The 1,992-nt window shown below is 33.5% G+C and overlaps 1 protein-coding gene across 2 annotated transcripts in view; it reads right to left on the reverse strand.

The window, feature by feature from the left end:
• Positions 1–1,992, reverse strand: part of LOC107605510 — a 9,036-nt gene that overhangs the window by 118 nt on the left and 6,926 nt on the right. The window lies entirely within an intron of this gene.

Genomic DNA, 1,992 nt, shown 5'->3' on the forward strand with positions numbered 1-1,992 from the left:
ATTGCCTAAAATAGGTATTTATAGAAGAATACAACCCATAGAGGTGCTCCCAATTTCGTTTATTTTTGTGATCAATCTTAGTGGTGTAGCTGTTTTAGCTGTGAAGGTGTATTTAATTTTTTTTAACAAGGGAGGGCCGGAGACCCAAACCCCACCAATTCAAACATATCCCTCTCTCCCAACTCTCTCTCTATTCTAAGGCTGTGTTTATTTTGATGAATAAAACAGTACATGATACGGAGATAAAAATAATAGAACAAAAATATTAAAAATTATTTTTGTGTATTATATTTAAATATAATGTACAAGACATTAATATAAGGTCTACTATTATATTTGGATACATATAAATAAGATTATGCTATGAAGTTATGGAAAAGGGTGATAAAACGGAGATTGAAAAAAGAGACACAAGTAACAGATAACCAATTTGAATTTATGCCAGATCTACTACTGAAGTGATATACTTATTAAGAAGGATGATGGAGAGGTATCGTAGTAATAAAAGGGATCTACATATGATGTTTATTGATTTGGAAAAAGCGTATGATAAGATGCCAAGAGAGATCTTATGGAAGGTTTTAGAAGAGAAGAGAGTAAGGATCGTATATATTTGTGCAATTAAAGACATGTATGATGGGTCACAACTAGTGTGAAGGCTCAAGGTGGTGTGACAGAGAAATTTTCTATTGGTATAGGATTACACTAGGGATCATCCTTAAGTCTATACATTTTTACATTAGTCTTGGAAGTACTCATAAAGCACATTCAAGAGCCTGCGCCATGGTGCATGCTTTTTGCCTATGATATCTTTCTTATGGGAGAGTCAAGGGAAGACTTAAATAAGAAGTTGGACTTATGGAGAGAAGCTCTAGAAGTGTATGGTCTACACATAAGCCGTAGCAAGACGGAATATATGGAATGTAAGTTCAGTTTGAGAAGGGAAAACCCTAATATAGAGGTGAAAATTGGAGAAAACATCCTACGAAAGGTTAAAAGTTTTAAGTATCTTGGTGCATCATACAGGATAATGGAGAGATTGAACAGGACGTAAATCATAGGATCCAAGCAGGTTGGTTAAAATGGCGGAGTGCATCTAATTTTATATACGACAAAAAAGTGTCTTTAAAACTTAAAAGGTAAATTCTATCGCACCGCTATAAGACCGGCTATGCTTTATGGTACGGAGTGTTGGGCGGCCAAAGGGGAGCACGAACATAAATTAAGTGTAGCAGAGATGAAGATGTTGAGATGGATGAATGGTCATGCGCGATTGGATAAAATAAGAAATGAACATATAAGGGAGAGAGTGGGAGTAGCACCCATTGTGAAAAAGATGGTTGAATCGCGTCTCAGGTGGTGTAGACATGTGAGAAGAAGACCGATAGAACATCCAGTCAGGAGGGTGGATGAGATGGAAGATGGACAAAGAGCGAAATGCAGAGGAAGACTTAAGAAGACCATCCATGAGGTGGTCAAATGATACTACATGTAAACAGTCTCTCTTCAGACATGATACATGATAGAACACAATGACATCGTTTGATTCGTGTAGCCCACCCCATCTAGTAAGACAAGGCTTTGTTGTTGTTGTATATAAATAAGATTAAAATATTATACAAAATAATTAAAATAGACATATTTCTTATACACCTCTTCTCCCTGTCTAATCCTTTTCCAGTTGTTGAAGGACGGTAAAGGAATGATACCTACTAAACTTTACTTTTGCCAATTCAATCTTTTTTATTCAACTTAATATTCAAATCTTTTTTAATATAATTCATTTTCATATCTTTTTAAATTTTTTATTTTTTGTTTTTAATTTTTTATTATATAAATTGAAAAACTTAATAGATAATGAATTTAATCTTTTTACTATGATGAAAAGAAGAACACAATAAAAAAAAATAACACAAAAATAAAGAAAGAACAGATAAAAAAGAATAAATTTCTATACTCTCTGAATACCTCTTCTAAAAACCTCTCTAAGAC

Source organism: Arachis ipaensis, chromosome B06 (assembly GCF_000816755.2).
Source record: "Arachis ipaensis cultivar K30076 chromosome B06, Araip1.1, whole genome shotgun sequence".
Classification (NCBI taxonomy): domain Eukaryota; kingdom Viridiplantae; phylum Streptophyta; class Magnoliopsida; order Fabales; family Fabaceae; genus Arachis; species Arachis ipaensis.